Here is a 19,787-nt window from a genome sequence, read left to right on the forward strand (position 1 = left end):
TTAGCTAAATTCTTTTGAAAAACCCTGATAAAGCATTTCTAGATTGTCCTAACAGACGTGCAAAATAAAACCATGTCTTATTAGAAGCAAGGTCTAGCTAAAATGAGGGCTTGGTCTCATGTAAGAGAACTGTACCTGCAATCACAGGGCCCCCCGGACAGATTCTTGGGGGCATTCTGCTTTTTGAGTCCCAATGGGTGTGCGCTGTCACACCGCGCCTGCCGCTGCTAAGGCAGTGATCGGCGCTTCTTCAGTTTATCCGCGGTTTATTCAGTTGCACGGGTTATGGAATTCGCCCAGCTATCTACAGTATGGAGACTGTTTATCCTACTTTGAAAATTGCTCCAATTCCGATTATTGGAAGTGTCGTCTGTTTAGTTAACAAGCCTATTAAGAAAGTCGCTTTTTGGGGGATGGAGGCAGTATACAGGCGTCTGGGAAGCATCACATCGAGGCGTCCTTCGAGTCGAACAACAGACTACCCCATCATTATTCTAAATGAGCGTAGACATTCATATATCGGTCATTCGCCGCAGTCCAAAAACTTGAAATGTTTATCCTGCCTGGAATGAAGTCGTGGTCAGTCGGGCGTAATGCTTAGCCAAGAAGCCAGTCGCTTGGTGTGTAGGGGCAAGTGAGTACGCAGCTTTCTTCTGTCTAACAAATAGATGGCTACCTGTCAGTGAAGCGGCGTTCTATCATTTTCTGAAAACTTGAAACTGGGAAAATATTTAGAAGAAAAAAAAAGATGTAGACCTGAAACGGTTGAAATAAAAAAAATGCAGCAAACCGTTGGCAGAGGGCGCTGCAAGTCAACCTAAACTATTAATAATGTTTGCTTCGAATTTTATCGAGTTGAAAATTCCATATTGTATTTACATATGTGTATAACAGTATGTATGCACTGCATGTATTTTTGTGTGTGTATATATATATTTGAAGGTAATATGTTAATATATAATACATGTACAGTACACATTATGTGACGATGCTCCTGCTTCTTTGCATAAAGAATGGAGGTTATTCAATGCATCCATTCATTTGATTAGCTAATTGATAAATTTTGCTCATCTGCTCTTTTCATAAAGCAAATCCGTTAAATACGTTGAATAGATTATTTCAGGCTTTGGATGCATTGACATCTGAAGTCTGATCGGTGAATAGCAGTTTAGCTTACAAATGGTTAACCCCATTGTTTCATGTGCTCTTTATTCGAATTAAGAGATTTTTAATGAAGCGATACTGTTGTTTGCTGTAACGTTGACTGTTTTAATAATAACTGGTTTTTAGCCCTTCAGGTAAACAACTCAAAAACACATTGTAATGAGGAATACAATATTTCAGTTATTATAATAATATAGACGAGTTCTGAATTGACCGCCTTGTGCAAATACCTCGACATGACTTATTTTTCTTGAGGGTAATTCGGTCCACACTTCCAGTCCCCCATTTTGTTATGGTTGCGGGGCTCCCCAACGGTCACATTAACAGCAGACATTAACGGCTGCTTTGACTCTTCTGATTTTTAATACACTCATTTTTATGGTTAAAATATTAACCACACCTGACCGCGCAATTGTTAACATTCATAAATGAAAGCTAAGAAGTAAGCTTATTACAAACCCGATACATTTGCACCTAGACCCCCAAATAAACGCACACACATAGACCATCCGTGCATCCAATCAGTCGAAGAAGCTGAATATTTGTAGGCTTAATATGAATAGACAGAGTAGCCAAACCACGGGGAATTAATTTTAATGTGATTTTAATCGCATGGTGTGTATTTAAAATTAAGGTCCGTGTAAAGGTTGCTTAGGCCACGCATTTTTTGCGGACAGGGGGTCTCAGTGCAGTTGTGTTTGAAAGCGCTGTGCGAGCGCCGCCAGCCGTGTAGTGGTGCGTGTGTAGGATATGAACTGCCCCCCGTCACAGCGTGAGAGACTCACTGAGAAATGCAGAGGAAGCAGCACAGAGCTCTACCCCAATAGGCACCGCTACCGCGCACAGACACCAGCGCCGAATTAAAAATCCTCTCCGTGCAACTTCACCGACAACGGTAAGGACCGCGTCGCAAATAATGCTAATAATAAGCGGCTAAGAGAGCGGCCTCCCGTGCGCACGGGTGGCTGATCTACTTTACTATGTTACTATTGTGACAAGAGGTGCTTTTCCAATTTTGTTCGTCCGGTTATTACTGAGCTTGTATGCGAGTCTTTATAGTGACGAGGTGTCGCGTTTTAAAGCGACGGGGATTTTCTTAGGGAAGGTAATTCTGATTCGCAAGGTAATGATTATTTTTTTTTTATTTCAGCTGTGTCTAGTTTGTCTTTTGCTAAAGCACGTAATGAGTGAGTAAAACGGCGCTTCTGCAGTCGCTGACATTTTCACTATTGTAGTATTCCACTACACACCCCAGTGTTGGTGACATTTCTGGTTTACAGATTGAGAAGCAGAAAAAGAGTAAGGTGCTTTCCAGAGGGAAGAGAAGACCCTCACTAGACCATTGGGATTAATCATTTAATTTCTGTTCGGTTTAACTACCCAATACGTTCATTTTTGAACGTGCAAATTTCATCGACTGCACATTTGTTAATATTTCGGTACGTGAATGCGTATATTTAATGGTATCAAAATCCTGAGAATAAGAAATGCAACCCCAGCACCCCTTTTCCCCGCCCTTTCTCTCGTATTTTTTGGTGGTGGTTGGGGGTAACAGGGACTGTGATTCTTTCTTGTACAAACCATACTGCGGTAAAGACCCCTTATCACTTCCCTAATAATGAAAATAAATGTATTGATGGCTTGTACTGTGTTTAGTAGTATTTTTGAATTTGGCAGGGGGTCTCGGTTAGAGAATCCCGTTTCCCGACAATATCATGGAATTATCTGAAAACAACGGAATTTTGCTGTTTTGAAAATATATGATTCGCTAAAACCCAGATGTGCAATTGTTATTTTTATCTCCATGTACATTCAGTTTGGCTATGCATGAGCGTCTACACAATGAATGCCCGTCTGTCAGATGTGCGCGCCTGTGCCCACCGCTGTTCAGACCGGCATGTCACGTATGCACTGTTACTGACTGACAGACTGACTGACTGAATCGGGTTCAATAATTATGCCAGTCCTTTGTTTCGAAACGCACATGCGCGTTCTGATAAAGGTGGGTGTGGTGGTGGTGGGGGGTATCAATTTACTGTTCAATTCGGAGAAGGTGGAACAAAGACTTAAGCCACTACAGATATCTCTTATTTTAAATTGTGGCTACTGTGCTTCTTCTTCTGTTTTATTTATTGTATTTTAGCAACGTGATTCTTGTTAGGGTTGGGGCTGTATGTTTAATCAACACCTTTTTTTCTTGTGGTGAGGGTTCCTGCACACAAATGACATACTTGATCTAAATAGCTACACGCTTGCACTCTCGCTCGTCCTGTACCGAATATAGGACATAAGTGGCTCATTCAGATTTTATGCACATGGCGCTCCACTGTATAGACCGCTTTTCGTCCTTTATTTAATGCTTCATCAGAAAGGAATGCAGGATTTTGCCCCTTTTATTTTCGCCGATTTCTTGTTGGCTCTGAAGACTGTCATTTAAATTGTTAGAACGACAAAAGCTTCCCAGCCCCGTTCGCAATGGAAATTGATACAATTACCTGTAAGTCTGGTGCTATGTGGGCTAGTTTTTTTTATTTTCAAATATACAATCATATTTTCTTATTGAGTAAATAGACGTTTTGAAAAGAGGTGGTTTCCACCTCATTTATTTCAGTTTTTCTTCAAATCGTCATTTCAGGCTCAAGATTCCACAACACATTTAAAATCAAAGGCGTGGAGCGCTTTCATTTGAAATGCATCTGGCCAGTGGCGCACTAGCCTAGCCTTTTGAAGCTGAAAAGCGCATTGATTTTAACCATTTTGAAAATAAATGAAATGCATAATCCGCGTTAACGATCCAAAGCGACGCGTCATTTTTGCAAAGGGAGCGCGGTCACGCCCCCCTTTGCCCCATCCCACATTCTGCGTAACGCAAGCTACCCCCCCGCTCCAGTTTCTCCAGTTTTTTAAGATGGTTTTCTGCTGGCATCCACGCATCTGGTTTAGAAAGGCATATTAATATAATTGAGAATGAAAATATTGGTTTATGCACAAAATAGTACACAGAATGTAATACCCCCTTCTTAGATTGTTTTATTTATTTGTTTTGGTCAATTTTGTGACAATGTAACCCAAGAAATGAGATGAAATGGCTGCTTTCTGTAGTAGATTTATTCGTGGAGAACAAATGTACATTGAGTTGCCTGCCTTTTATTAAATCAATTTCACTATACGTTTATCACTTTTAATGGTTTGAAATGGAGCTGGGGTTAGATAAATATGCATTTGGTCATCTTGATCCTTTAACAGTTTAAGAGATGGAAAATTCACATCTGTGGCATCTAGCAAAAGCAAAGAGACATTATTAAAAATGCTAGAAGCCTCTTGCTTGAAAAATAGGAATTATGTACACAGCATGGTGGCCCGGTGGTTCACATTTCCATCTCACAGCTCATGTGTTTGAGATAGTTTGTGTGGTGTGGAAGAAGGGCAAGACTTATCCCTGAACCCAGAATAGTGATAGGCGTGTAAAGGGAATCCATAGTGAGTAAAAACAAATGATCAAAAACTATAAACCTGGTAGCTTCTGGACCTGCACAAGTGTAATTTCCTGACTGCCACTGCTTCCTGTTAGCGAAACCTGTGGCTCAATAGCATGTTATACCTCTCATTCTCTTACTTTAAAACCCTGGCTTCTCCAAATCCAACGAGACAAGTGCTCACTTCCAGTGTTTCATCTTGATCTACATTCAGAATTGCCCATGGGGTTAGAGTGGCTTGAAATCCCATCCTAGGGTGATCAAGCTCAGAGAGTCACGTTTATGGCCTTTCATGTGCTTATAGAACTAGCAGCCCTTGGTGTTTCTTGGCCCTTGAGGCTTCCATAAGCCTTAAAAGCCAAGTCACTATGGCAGCTCTGGAGCTGTCTCTATTGTGTGAGGAGCAGCATGGTCCCACATACTCCTTTGTGCAAGATTATACTGTTTCCAACTATGGCATCATTTGAATCCAATTTGGTTTAACAGCCCAATACGTTCATTTTCAAACATGAAAGTTTCATTGACTGCATGTCTAAAAAAAGATCTAGCAATGCCTGGATGGACTGCCTTATCAAAGCCGTTTGGAAGCTTCACATGCACACCTCATAGATGTTTTCCCTCTCCTTCTTTAGTGGTGCCCCTGTGTATAGCTCTCCTTGTCACTCTTGTACTTGTAACTCAGTTGGCTTCCTGGCAGTGTGCCAACTACTGCACTGAGATGGCAAAATCAAGCATAATCCTTTACTTCTCATTCTATCCAGTGTACCTACATCAGTGTGTTTTGCGGGGGGCACACACTCCCTGATAAACAGATTCTTTTATCATGAGCATTATGCTAGCCCCAAAAACCTGCACAGTTGGCAGGGAACAAAACAGTGTAACGTTAAAGAAGTCTTTCAGTTCTGATGTTACTTGTAACGTAAAGTCATCTCTTAGAGACAAGAGCCCATCATCACAATCATCATCAGAGCAAGAGTTTCTTGTACAGAAACGTGTAAAGGTTTCTTGTCTGTGTCTGAGTTTTTTTGGCCCTTTATGTGTGCCAAGCTATCTTGGTACATAGAAAAGACATCCTAAAGCTGGAAGGCTGTATGACTTCCAACAAAACAGCTCTCACAAATAAGGAAAAAAAGAGAACAGGAGCTGGGTGTGGTAGCTACCTCTTATATAATCTTATTCAATTATTATTTACAACATTTGCCTAAAAAAATATAAAAATTCCATATATGCCCTTTTTTCCACTCTTTCCCTATGTAACCAGAAATTCTGGAAATGTCTAAGCCTTCAGCTATAATCTTGTTTTTCAGTTTCTGTCTGGATACTGACATTTCAAAAGGGCTTTCTTCTGCAGCTCATATAGCGTAGGGCAAGCTGAATACTTTTATATGTGTGTATATTTAAATACAGCTAGAAATCTCACATCTGTGTAACTCTTCAATGCGTAAATGACTTATTTGCTGCTGACTACTTGGAGTCTGCACCCATTTGTTTGTGTGGATTTTCCTGCAGGTACTCCAGCATGGTCCAGCATCCCAAAGACTTGTGTGTTACTCTGACAGCTTAGTCTAAGTGGCCCAGTCTGGGTTGGGGCGAGTGTGTCCATGAGCATGCTCATCTACAGGCGGCCATCCTGACCGGGACTGATTCCTTCACTGCTGTGGAGATAGCCTCTGGCTTCCTACAACCCTGTGTTGGATAAGTAGGTTAAAAAAATGAATGGGCATTTAATGTATGCATAACTATTAAAAATGTAATGGTGCATGAAAAGATGTTATAAATTTAAGGGGCAAGTGGTGCACTGAATTTTCCTCTGTTATGAATGTGCTCCTAATAACAAAACATGTAAATGGACCTTAACCGTTAAGTGTCTGTTTTGTATGCAGATGTAACATTTGTTTAAACAGGAGAATTCCTTCAGGATTTGGAGATTATGACAAACTCCAAAGGGCAAAATTGTCAGGATTCCTTCCCATCTAGTTAAAATTAAACTTCCTTTTTTTGTAAAAAAAAAAAAAGCAGATAGTACTGACTAACCTCCTTCAGATTCTCCTGGATGCCTCTCAAAAGTACACTGTTAATGTGTTTGCCTGTACTGTCGGTGTGTCTTTTATTATAAACCTGTATACATGATATTGCTTCTGTCTTGTAGTGTTGGTATTGAAGACTTGTTATCATGCTTATCTGCATTAACAAAATCAATCATTCAGCGATAAATTATACATGAAAAGACAGAGTCATGTTTCTAGATTCTCCTTTATATTCTACTTCTTTTAATTTTGATCAGTACTACTCCTGTCTACATAAATCCAATGAGTATTTATTTATTTTTTAATAAGATGATAGAGTACCGTAGTCAGTCTTTGTGCATTCTTTTAAGTATAGGGTTCAAAATGGTATGCTCCATTACCTTTATTTACAGTTTGTTCCTCATGCACCCAAATCACATAACCAAAAGATAACTGAAACGTGATCTTTTCTTAATAGCCAAACTAATAAACTACGATCCCCAGCCTTCCTGTCTCTTGATTCTTAGTCTTTTCCTCTCCCAAGTTAATACCATATGTGCTCTCCAATTAGTCATTGCCTGAAGGGAATGACTGTGTTGTTTGAGGATGTTACATAAGTACAATTTATTTGTATTTCTGCTGTTGTTATAAACCAGGTGGTTATTGCTGCTGCCTCATAGCTTTGTTGTCCTGGGATTAAATTCCGAGCCCCTGAATGTTGCCCGATTGTTGGAGTTTGCATAGCTTTGCTGCATTTATGTGGGTTTCCCACCAAGTCCATATCCACAAAGACATGCAGGCTAAGTTAAGGGATGACTCTATGGCCTGTGTGGGGAGTATGTGCCTGTGTGGGCCTTGTCCAAGAAGCTTCCTGCTGCTAAGATAGACAGTTGCCCTTTACAAACCTGAATTCAATTAAGAATGTTTTAAAATGGTGTGGTCTGTATATTCAGTGATATGGGGGATTCCTGCATTAAAACATTGAATTAAACCACCAACAAGCAGCAAGCGATTTGGACAGTGGTAAGGGAAATTACAATAAGGCATATAAATGGTTTAGCAGTGGAGGTGATTCTAGAGTTGCATGAAAAAGCACGGTAGCCAACAAGTGAACAAGAAACATACATATTGTTGGAAAATTATGAGAAGACCTGTTGGAAACAGTCAACCAACTTCAGATCTGTAATAAATTTAGCTTTGCATGTTATTCATGATGGCAGCACTTTTTGGTCTACCAAATGCTGAGAATGAGCACATGAGTATGCTGGACTGAAATTTAATAGTGTTTTCTTATATCTTTATATAGCATCCACAATGAAGTGCAGTAGGAACAATTAATACAATTAGATTAGAATAAGATGAATATATTTGGAGGAGCTTAGGGGTGGAAGATAATGGAAAGATGACTCCAGTAGACTTGAAACAAATGGAGAAAAGAGTAGAATGGTTTGCCAAGGAGAATATTAGAGGTTAAACTGGTTCTAAACTGGTCCTGTATATGTAAGTAAGACAACATGTGCAAGTCTGCCCTGTGATATGTTTGGTGTCCCATTCGGGGTTTGTTCCTTTCTAGCATTCATTGCTAAAAGCCCTAAGGCGTAATCCCTGTAGTATACCAGTATTGTCTAGAGCCATATTTTGTATGTGCTTTTCTCATTTTTCTAAGATTGCGTATGTTACATATGACAATATTTTGAAATCAAGATTCATTTTGTCTTTAGTATGTCTTTAGCATCTGTGGTGGCTCACCAGCTCCCTACCAGGGGTGGCTCTTCAGTCTTCAAGCTCTCAGCTTTTCAGTATAGGAGATGTGTCTTTGATCTAATGAACCAGCCTTCTGTAGCCTGTGCAGCTATGTTGCAGATATCTGAGGGAATGATAAATGTCAAAGCCACCCTTAAAATATACATAGATGTACTGATTTGTGACTATACTCTACATATAAGATAGTGACTCTGCAACCAAAAGCATCTAAGACTAAAAGATAGTCTTGAAAATAATCTTTTTACCATGTTATCTTTGATAACATATACGTTGTGTTATATGGTGCAATATGTGTGTAAAATTTTTCAAACATCATTTTAATTTATTTGATGTTTTTGGACAATCACTTATATCTATGAATGCAGAAAAAAATCTATTTAGTGATATTTTTGTTTCATTTTGATCAGGCAAGTAAAAATTTTGGGGTACTCGGCATACCACAGTACTACTACTGCTACATCTAGGCCAGCAAGTCAACCCATTGCAGCTCACAAAGCCCCTCAGCCTACTAATAATTTATTTATTTATTGTTTAATTTTTAACCCTGTCTGCCCTTACACTACTTCAAATTCCAGCAATGTGGTTTGTTTCTACATTGAGTTTGAAGTGCTTCACATTGGCATATCGCAAATGTCAGATTATTTGGGTCTGAGTGGGTTTTTCTCTGGGTACTGCATTTTACCTCCCACGTGTCAAAGACCTGCATGTTAGACCAATTTACAATCACCAGTTAATCTTATGGTGTAAAGTGGGAGTGGATTCTGCAGTGGGCCAATGCCCCATCCTGCGTTGGTTTCAACCTCTTGTGACCCTCAGTTGGCCTAAGTGGGATTGAGAATATTACATTGCGTTATTTACAAGAAGAGATGCCTTCCCTTCTTGTATGGAGACACTGCCATTTCGTACAAGCTTTTTTCCTGCCTAGATGCATTTATTTCTTCAAAAACTGGATATTGAATTCAAGCACGTGGCTTGCAATGCAGTATTGGGTATGGAAAATGCAATATTTTTTCTTTTATTAAATTTTCGTTGCCACATTATTTCTAGAATGAATTGCAGCAAACCTGTTTAGTCCAGCTCACACTTTATGCATATAAAGATCTGTGCTGTTAAGCACAGATGTATTTTGACATAAATCCAAATGACAACACTCATCTGGAGAGGTGTCCCTATACTTCCAAAATGTTCGTGTCTGTGGCAGCCTTTATATAAGGTTCAGCTCCTACTCACAACGAGGAGCTAACATCAGCAATTATTTTCCACAGATATACTGGGTTTATAGATTCTAAAAGCGCCGTCAATGCCACTGAGTTGAATTGTCAAATAGTAGCGTTGTACTAATTCAAAAATTACCTGCGCATTGTGTCTTGAACTGTTTTCTCAGAAACATCTTTTTTTGCATGAATATTTCTCCTTCTCTATTTACTCATCACCTTAGAGAGAGCCTGAGCTGTTTAATCACTTGTTTCTGCTGAAACCTGATGGTATCTAAGTTCATTGCGTGGCATTCTTGAGCACATGAGCCCAATTTAGGGTTGCCAGTCAAGCTAAAACTATACTTTACAACTATGTAAGGAACATGGACTCCCCAGAGAAAATCTAAGACCCTGGGCAAAAATGCACAATAAATAATAATACATTTTATTTATATAGTATCTTATGCTCAAGGCTCTTAACAGAGTCTCAGAAAGAAACAGCAGGTATATGTAATATTAGATACAAATATTCAAATGTTTCCTGAATAGAAGACTAAAACAGATAGATACAAGATATACAAAGCATTAAATAGAACTAAAGACAACAAACCAGGCTAAAATACTAAATTCAGTACTTAAAAAATAGCCTAGCAAATAACATAATTTGTTATATAACACACACACACAAATTATACTGAACATCTGGACAGAGTGGAAAACTGAAAGAGGAGTCAGAATGTCAGTTTAAGTTAAAAGCCTTCCTGAAAAACAATTAGCTTTAAGTTGTTTTTTTTAAAGAATGAATTGAGTCAGCTGATCAAATTAAATTCAGGAGGTCATTCCAAAGTCTGGGCGCTTTACAGCTGAAGGCCCGGTTACCCATAGAGTGCAGGTTAGTGTGGGGCACAACAAGACTGTTATAATCAGAGGCCCTTAGTGGGCGAACAGGAGCATAGGGATGGATAAGGTCACTGATACAGTCCAATGCAAGGCCATTTAAAGCTTTGTAGGTTAATAATATAATTTCATATTCAATCCTGTAAGACACAGGGAGCCGGTGGAGGCAAAGCAGATGGGTGTTATGTGGTTGTTGTTGCTGGTCCATGTTAGGACTCTTGTAGCAGAGTTATGAATCAGCTGGAGCTGAGATATAATAATAGAAGTGGCACCTGCCAGTAGGGAGTTACTATAATTAATGAAGGATGTGATAAAAGCATGGCCAAGGAAATCATTGGTTACCTGAAGCAAAGCAAACCCTAATCATTACGAATGTCAAGCTACTGTGTAAATGATATAAGGAGGGAATGATACCTAAATAGAATAGACAACTACTTAATCTCTTACAATATATGTAGTTCTCTTCTGGTTCATCCTACTTCCTCTTCAAACCTGGTCCCACACGGCATTTCTCGTCCTCTTCCAAAGCCTTCCCCACGCTGCCTGCGGCCTCCCATACACCCCCACGCCACTTTTCTTGAGTCCTATTCCTCCTTCGGACTACCGCATTCCCCGCTCTCCTCTCATGACCCCATTGGTGTCACGTCACCACCCGATATCTAGCCTGACTGCATGACCTTTCACTTCGGCCATGTCTGCGCCTGGGAGTCTTTTACGTAGCCTGCTACAGGAAGGTAGTCTCTCAACCATTGCTATTGGTTTTGCTCCTTGCTATTTTGGTTATACTGCGACGTTTTTTTCCTAATCCTTTGTTATAAAATGAACGACAGTATCTTCTCTGTCGACGGGTTTTTGTACAACGTCATCTGTTTTCCGGGATCCGGCAACTCCCTGTTCCTATCAGTAGGTTATTTCTTGACACAGTTGACGAAGGCAATGCACTCACTACAACATAGGACAGTAGATTTCGTTGCATCACATTGGGACAGATTTGGAGACGTTCTTCCTGTTATTCTTTCCAGCGCAATTCGAGTTATCACAACAAGTCACGAGTACTATCAATACATGGCAACATCTACAGTTTATGGTGGTAAAGCTGAAATTTAAGCACTTTCTGAGATTAGATCTTTCGACTCATTATCTGTCGTCTCCAGCAAAACACCTATTCACAACTATGTCTTTCAAGAAGTATTTCTTTCTTCTTGATTTCTGAATTCCTTTCTCACTGTTTTCTGTTCCTATTCTTACACCACCGTATGCTACGGCGGGCGTCAGCTAGTAACAGATTAATGCTTAATTGGTAACACTTTAGGTTAGGTATTAAAAATGCATTGATTGCTCATATACTGTTATGCGACAAAGCCTTAACAAAGGATCAATAAAGTGGTTTTCTATTTCTTTCCAGTGTGGCATATTAAGAGCCTTTGATATTTTGGCAATATTACTACAGGATCCACAGATCTTATATTGAAATGTGAAATATCAAGGGAAACACGTCATATTTAAGTCACCTCTGACCATTCCAAAGTGAAGTTTTTTTAGTAGGCTTTATTGCACAGATAACCACTGTGGTCAAACAGTAGTGAAACCCAGGATCAAGGAAGACATGTTTAATTCTTTCAGAGGGAAAATAAAATAATGTGCAATGGTGCTGCAAACAGGAAACATAAGTGGTTGCTTTTCTCATTAAAGTAAACATTGCTCGTCTAAGCAGCTCCTTCTGTCCGATGAAGCATTGTCTCTGTGGCTAACTCTGGTCAAAGTCAGACATCTTTCTCTGGGGAAGTGAAGCACAGCTTAATAGATATTCCTTCAGAAGGGGTGGGGTCAGTTGTCCTCAGTAATCATTTTCTCAGAGCTGTGGAAGCAGAAGCAAGTGACAAGGTTAGCGACAGTGCCCCCTCTCACTTTGGGGTGGTAGTACATACCTCAAGACTGCCTGGAAGGTGACCCACTTACGCACATGCGGAACACCACTTTACTTTGTTAAGATTTTGTTACATAATAGTAAATTAGTAATAGATATATTTTTGCAGTACCTAAAGCGTTACTGCTTAATTGTTTTATACACACACATTCAACTTCCATGTGTGCATTATATGTGTGCAATATTTATTTTACTATTGGAATAAAAGTGATATTTTTGTAACATATGTAGTGAATGTGAAATACAAGGAAAAGACTTACTCAAAAAATAACCATTCATTGTGATAATCACAATAATTCATACAAGTTGCCCAAAGAATGTAATCCAGGTTCATGTAATCCAATATTGTGGTGTTATTTATGCTGTTTTGTTTTAAAATTATTATTTATGGCTATAACATCAACACAAAATTCCAAAATATTCATTCTGTGGTCATCGTGCTTGCTGCATAATGTAACACTGAAATGACAATGGGCAATATACAAAGAACAATATTTGAAATATAATCAATATTTTTTCTCCAGTTATGTTCTTTTTTAATTTATATTTAGTTAATATCAAAACAGGTGGAATGTCTTTAAAGACCTAATTATATAAATTTTATAAATTAAGGGTGTAAGTGAAATTTTTATATATGTGTGGAGCATTGGTTAGTGGTGCTGCCTCATATCAACAAAGCTGATATGTTTCCTGGATTAGTCACCATGTGGAGTTCTCTCCTTCTTTGTAGCTCTCTGACATGCTCCTAAATCTGAAGGATGTGCATACTAAGTCTCTAAACTGGCTTTATATTAGAGTCAATGTGTATATGCATTGCACGTTGTTCCTCTCTTGTGCTTAATACTGCCAGTCTCCCCAAACCTTGTAATGGACATCATCAGTTCTGAGAATAAATGAATGTTAAAATGTTTACTTTTCTTCCACCCATTTTCTGAACTTGTATATTCCATTACAGTCATGAATGTGTTCCTGGTAATACAATGTACCAGTTAAATTATGTTAGAACAAAATGCTTAGGACTGAAAAAATAATTTGTTTTGATGGAAACGGAACATAGAGTGATCTTTCAGCACATACGAGGTGTGGCAGAAAAGTAATGAGACTGATTTTTTATTTACCAAAGTTTTAATTTTTTTCAAACATCAATGTTATCCCCTTCAAAGTAGTTCCCTTGGGCAGCTACACACCGATGGAGACTTTGTTCCCACTGTTGGTAGCAGCGCTGGAAGTCTTCAACCGGTATGGTCTTCAGCATGTCTGTTACACTCTTTTGGATGTTTTCTAAAGTCCCGAAATGACGTCCTTTGAGGACATTTTTCAGTTTAGGAAAAAGTCACATGGACTGAGGTCAGGTGAATAAGGGGGCTGGGGAACCACAGGAATGCCTTTTGAGGTCAAAAATTCTGTTATGGAGAGGGCAGTTTTTCGGCACCATTTTGGCACAGACCTTTCACATGTGCAAATGTTCAGTCAAAATTTGATGAACGGTAAATCTGTTCAAATTTAATTGTTCACTCAACATTGTTAATGTTAAACGACGGTCTGATCTCACAAGAGTGTTCACACGTTCGATGTTTTCATTGGTTTTCGAAGTTGAAGTCCTCCCTGAACGGTGTTCACCTTCAATGTGTTTTCCAAAAATGATTTGTGCCCGTGAAAACCTTGAGCTCGGGATAAAGAATGTTACCCATAGGCCTGTTTTAACTTTTCAAACGTCACACTTGCCGTTTAATGGCACAACGTTGCTCCAAATTCCGTTGTTCCATTTTGCGTGACGCACAACCAAAAACACAACTTCGCTAATAGCAGTCACAAAAATCACGTAGTTAACGGAAGGAGTTGAAACTCGCACTGTGCTATGGGAGGGTACTGATACACGTGCTCTATCAAGGACAACAGCGCAGCGTTGCCAGATCGCTTGCAGTGTTGCCAGTCTCATTACTTTTCTGCCACACCTCGTACAATTGACAAAGCTGAATGCAAAATGCCAAAAGCAACGTCTGTTTTCTTCTTGCTAGCATCACTTTCAGTGAGAAGTACCAACTTTGTCTGTAAATTGTTTTAGTTTACATAAGTGATACCCCCTCGGTGTCTCTAGCATGCAGTTAGTATTATTAGACTTCAGGGTCTAGGGGAAGGGGGGTCCCCTTCTTTGTCCGGAACATCTTACTTACTAAAACAGCATCCTTCAATGTTCCTAACGTGGAATTTTTGGAGCAATCTCTGCTTGAGTTACATAAGTGGTACCCCTCAGTGTCCTTCGATGATGATTGCCTAATGAACTGACCATCTCTCCCTGGCTGCTGTTGTTCTTTTCTTTGTTTTAACCTGAAAGTTTAACATAAAAAGTTCATGATAAAAAGTTTGAAGGTCACATTCTTAAGTAAGAATTGTTTGATACCTAAAATTGCAAGCACAAAATTCGAAGATGGATTCAAATGCAACAGGTTTTTTTTTTTTTTTTTTAAAGATTATGTGTTCATAGAGTAAAATTATAAGCAACACATTGGAAACTTTTTGAGTAGCTTAAACATGAGGGAAGCTCAGCAGTCAGCACTTTCCAAGGGCAAACCATAAATTAATCCTCAATCTGTTCAATGTGCTCAGCGAAGTCAAACCATACCTTGAAAAACCTGAAAATAAGCGACAGGGTCTAGCTTCAGAGACCCTCCCGAGCTCTGCAAGTACGGCAATTGTCAAATTTGGCTGACTTGTTGTCTAAGCTTCATGCTGTAGTAGCCTCGCACTTCCGGGCCAGACAAACAGACACACACACCCCCACGTGTAGACAAGATATATATATATACTAGGCTGACCCGCCTTTTAAGGCGACCGACTTTTAAGTTGACCACTTCTTAAGGCAATTCAATATGTAGATCAATTTGATATTTTATACAAACTCATTAATTTGGTTGTATTGCATTTGAGCGGTATTACTTTAATACTCGTAGTTTCTGTTATTTTTGTGATGAAATTTAAACTTTTTTTCTGTATTGAGGTCGCCCTTTTGAACCCCCCCTGAAATTTACTACGCGGTGAGGCATTTGTACTCCATCAGCATTAATTATTTCCAGAGACATAATTTTGTCTATTTTTCCAGCGCATCGCGCACAAAAGCAAGGGAACGATGTGAGCACCAGAACTTTGCTCACATCATGTCGCTTTGTACCGCAAGCTGCAAGTAGTAAGTCTGTGATAAGCGGAATACCGCTACGCTTTCCACACACGGGATGGAAGGACAATCCCGACCGCTTTTATATAGTAAGGAAGAAGAAGATATCGCACAGTCTGGAGTAGAAAATCATCTTTTACCTGGAAAAACGAAACTACAAATCCCATCGTGCATTGCAAAATGTTCGGGCCGTGTGTGAAACTCCGTGCCTGTGTAGCACTCACGGGATGGAAAGACACCCGACCACTTTTATATAGAAGGATATATATATATTTATATATTTTGATAAGCGGCCCAGACACAGACAGGAGGACACAGATGGTACAAACACCAACACACGTTTATTTTCCGTATTCTATATATAAGTGCACACACAACCCCAAACTCCCCTAAAGTCCAGGCCTCAATACAATGCCTCACTCTTCAGGCCACCTCCACTCCTCTCCACCAAGCTCTGTTCTTCTCCCCTAACGACTCTAGCCAACGAATGGAGGAAGGTGGCCCCTTTTATCCCTACCTAGACGTGCTCCAGGTGCTTCCCAATAATCTTCCGCTGGCACTCCCCAGTGTGGCGGAAGTACTGGCTGCGCACCAGGAAGCACTCTGGGTGTCCCTGGTCTTCTTCCCCCCAACACTTCTGGGTGTGACGGAAGTGCTGAGGGTCAAGGCTCCTCAGGCATTCGGGTGCCCCCTGGCGGTGACCACGGGCCCCTATAGGGTTAAACTTCCAAGCTCAGTTCCCGTGGTCCCCAAGGCCACCAGGGCGGTCGCTCTCTCGTGATCTGGAGAAGGCGTAAGACATCCTCCGGTCCTCCTGGGCGTCCCAGCTGGGTACCACCCCAGCCACTATATATATATATATATATATATATATATATATATATATATATAGGATATAGTGGGTTGGATAATGGATGGAGATATAGATATATATATATATGAATAAGGATTTCATGGAAACAGGGTTCTAAAGGAATTGCACGTGTACATAAAGTGGAGTGGATAATTTTTAGTTACCTTTTTAAAAACCTGATGGCTTCAAGATATTCTTGTCATATCAGTTTTACCCTCTGTATTACAAATCTGGTTTAGACTGCTTAATTTTTGAACTTCAGTTCAAGTTTAGTATTTGGCACATTCTTTCAATCACTTACACTGTATGACAGTGGTGGCCAACTCATCAAAAATACATGTGTTTCGAATGCTGTGCACATAGGACTGGATGCCCCACTTCACCTATGGTTAATGTTTGTTTATAAAATTTGAGTTAAATTGTACATGGAAAGTTCTTAGAGGTAACCTCTCATTCTCAAATGGGACTGGTCATGGAAGTACTTGACACAAGCCCATCATGAACAGGGAAGCACTTCATTTCAGGGCCCAAACAGGCTTGGACAAAAGTATAAAAGTAGAAAAAGTTTCTGTTGTGGGAAACTCTTCTTGGTCAAGCATTTTCCACCACAGCCACAATACACAGCCACTGAACACAGGCAATAATAAAGCACTCTGCCACTCCTTCTAATCTATTTTTCTGTCACTGGCCACTGCCTTCACCACTCCTCCTCACAAGCTTCATCCACCTTACTGTGAACTTCGGCTCCTGGAACAGAGGCAGGCCGCTCATTTTATCTACCACCCAGAAGTGCTTCCAGTGTTCTGCACTTCTGGGTGAGGTGGAAGCCCCATGACGTAGTGCTCCCCAGTCCCTGTAGTAAACTGCTGGCGCCATACATGGACCCTAACAGGGCTGAGCCAACAAACTCCAACTCCCATAATGCCCTATGGGAATCCGTGATGCTGCTGCAACCCAGGGGCTGCCTTCTAGTGTTCTTGGGGAGAAAATGTCCTCTGCATGCTGTCTCCTCGACCTTCACGAATGAGGTCATTCCAGCCATGCCAGACTTATTAGTTTGTAGTTTCGCTTTGGTGGATTGTCACAGTTTAGAAGACTGAGTAAAAAAATCTCAACATGAATACTGTATCTGAATGTGTGGAGTTTGTACCTTTTCCTGATGTCTGCATCATTTTTATTTATTATTATTATTATTATTAGTTTGTTCTTTACTTTCCTTCTGCTTTTTTAAAGATGTGAACCTTAAGTTGATTTGTGACTGTAAGTTGGGCCGGTATGACCAAGTAATGTAATGGAGTCCCATCTAGTGCTGCTTCTTTTAAATCAGTTGAACACCATATTGGTTTTTTGGTCCTACTGTAAGCTAAAGACCTAACTAAAATTAATACAGCATTCACATGCTGTGGGAGGGATGAGAATCACAGTTTCTTGGGGGGATATGTCTTTTGAATTTCCTTCAAAGTCGTAGCACCCAGTTGGGCAACTTGTAGAAAACAGTGCCAGTAGATAAGTTTTAACAAAAAGTTGGCCTTTCATCTCATTCAAATAAGTAAAATGAAAAATAAACAAGTCTGTTTGAAATAACATTTTTGCAGTTAAGTTGTATTTAAAGAAATACAAGACATGACAAGACAGCACCAGGATTTCATAAAAGGATGGGATTAATTTTGTTACAAGTCTAGTCTGTACGATTTAAATCCACTTACAGAAGTTCAAGATAAACTGGCTCTTTACTTTTTTTCATAATACGTATAACATACCAGCTCATCGCAAGGCTTCTTCTTCTTCCTCTTTTGGCTGCTTCCGTTGCCTCAGCAGATCATCTTTTTCCATATATTCCTGTCCTCTGCATCTTGTTCTGTTACATCCACAACCTGGATGACCTCTCTCACCATATCCATAACCCTTCTCTTAGGCCTTCCTCTCTATCTTTTACCTGGCAGCTCTATCTTTAACATCCTTCTCCCAATATACCCAGCATCTCTCCTCTGCACATGCCCAAACCAACGCAATCTTGCCTCTCTGACTTTGTCTCCAAACCATCCAACTTGAGCTGACCCTCTAATGTACTCATTTCTAATCCTGTCCATCCTCGTCACACCCAGTGCAAATCTTAGCATCTTTAACTCTGCTACCTCCAGCTCTGTCTCCTGCTTTCTGGTTAGTGGCACCGTCACCAACCCTTATAACATAGCTGGTCTAACTTTTGTCCTGTAGACCTTCCCTTTCACTCTTATGCGGACAACAATACAAGCCCATCGCAAGGCTCAAATAGCCAAATAACATCCATTATAAATCTGACCAGCAGCATTATTTAAGAGCAAATAGCCAAATTATCATTTTGCCATTCCTTGTAATTTATATAAGCATGCTAGAATATGAATACATAAGTAAGATTTGTCCTCAATTAGATTATTACAAAAATGTCAGAATCGCATCTTTTGAGATCCTGAAATCACTCTGGTACCTTTTGCACTTCTATTTGTTTCATTTTGCTAATAAAACATATAAGTGCTGTTTGTTGAGACATTGTTCACATTTCCCTCCAGCAAGACCTAGCCCAACTAGTAACTTCAATTTAAGTTACAAGTTGATAGACTCATGTTAATGTCACACGTTCTGAGTGCCTGTGATTGTTAGCATTTAAAGTCAAAGTTAAAGTCTTATACTCTGTATAATCGATTTCCAGATACATGCTTTCCAAATATTTTTATGAGTTAAATTTACTGTTATATCGATAAAGTTAAAACTAGTGATTTTGCTGTGTAATTTTATAATCAAGTGAGATGTGTATTAAAATGCCAATAGTGCATTATAGGCTAATTGTCACTTGAGAAAAAAAAATAGCTAAGCTAAAAACATGGTGAACCAATGAGAAAAGTGGGTGGGGCCCATAACTGGTGCCACACCCATGAAAAATGCTTGCTAGGAACAAAGAGAAATATAGGATAGCCACCCTGCAGTCTCTTACTGTCACAAAAAATGAAGGTTTAGAAAACAAGAAAATAAGGGAATAAGGAGTGAGGCGCCATCTCATTTCTTAGTTCCAAATCATACACTTAAGAAATTATTGGATCCTAAGTCTCTTCTCTTTGTTCACAAGGAGTGATCCAATAAAAGCACTAGTTGAATCACTCCATTCTAGTAAGAACACGCAGAGTTCCTGCTTGAATGTAAGCAACACATTTACTTACAATTTTTCTATTCAATACTTGGGAAGATGGTGTCAGTTTGTGAAGTTCATCTTTTAACTCATGATTTATATGGTGCTTTTTTTTATATTACAAGGGTTGTCATGGACTGTGTCTTCTTTGGAGACCACTCCCAATTCA

General features: G+C 39.6%; 1 protein-coding gene across 2 annotated transcripts in view; it reads left to right on the forward strand.

The window, feature by feature from the left end:
* Positions 1 to 1,894: 1,894 nt before the first annotated feature.
* The window catches only part of LOC120530410 (brain acid soluble protein 1 homolog), a 158,712-nt gene continuing 140,819 nt past the window's right edge, over positions 1,895 to 19,787 (forward strand). The window contains exon 1 of one of the 2 annotated variants that reach the window (XM_039754894.1): positions 1,895 to 2,059. The gene's annotated coding sequence lies outside the window, so the exon portion shown is untranslated. Of the gene's footprint in view, positions 2,060 to 2,265; positions 2,288 to 19,787 lie in introns of those variants that run through there. The other variant, XM_039754896.1, reaches the window with a different exon arrangement.

The sequence above is a fragment of the Polypterus senegalus genome, chromosome 5 (genome assembly GCF_016835505.1).
Source record: "Polypterus senegalus isolate Bchr_013 chromosome 5, ASM1683550v1, whole genome shotgun sequence".
NCBI classification, from domain to species: domain Eukaryota; kingdom Metazoa; phylum Chordata; class Cladistia; order Polypteriformes; family Polypteridae; genus Polypterus; species Polypterus senegalus.